Source organism: Arachis ipaensis, chromosome B05, assembly GCF_000816755.2.
Source record: "Arachis ipaensis cultivar K30076 chromosome B05, Araip1.1, whole genome shotgun sequence".
In the NCBI taxonomy this organism is placed as follows: Eukaryota; Viridiplantae; Streptophyta; class Magnoliopsida; order Fabales; family Fabaceae; genus Arachis; species Arachis ipaensis.
In genome coordinates, this window is record NC_029789.2 from 123111566 (window position 1) to 123111820 (window position 255).

General features: G+C 32.9%; 1 protein-coding gene across 1 annotated transcript in view; it reads right to left on the reverse strand.

Moving 5' to 3' along the window:
* The window catches only part of LOC107643991 (alpha-dioxygenase 1), a 22700-nt gene that overhangs the window by 16307 nt on the left and 6138 nt on the right, over window positions 1-255 (reverse strand). The window lies entirely within an intron of this gene.

The window sequence follows — 255 nt, forward strand, 5'->3', positions numbered from 1 at the left end:
TTTTGACGTAAATATCTGTTGAAGTAAATAATTTGTAAGCTCCTAGTTTAATAGTGGAGCAATGAAAAATTCTGCTGTAAGTTGGCGGGGTTCTTGCAGCATTTATCATACCATGGTTTGTGTATAAAATGCACCCTCAAGTATATACTCATATCCATCTTCTATATCCATTTCTTTCCACAAACTTAAAATTTTTTCGCATTCAAACCCAATAACAATAACAATTTTCATCATGCACTAAGAAGAGGTGGAAGA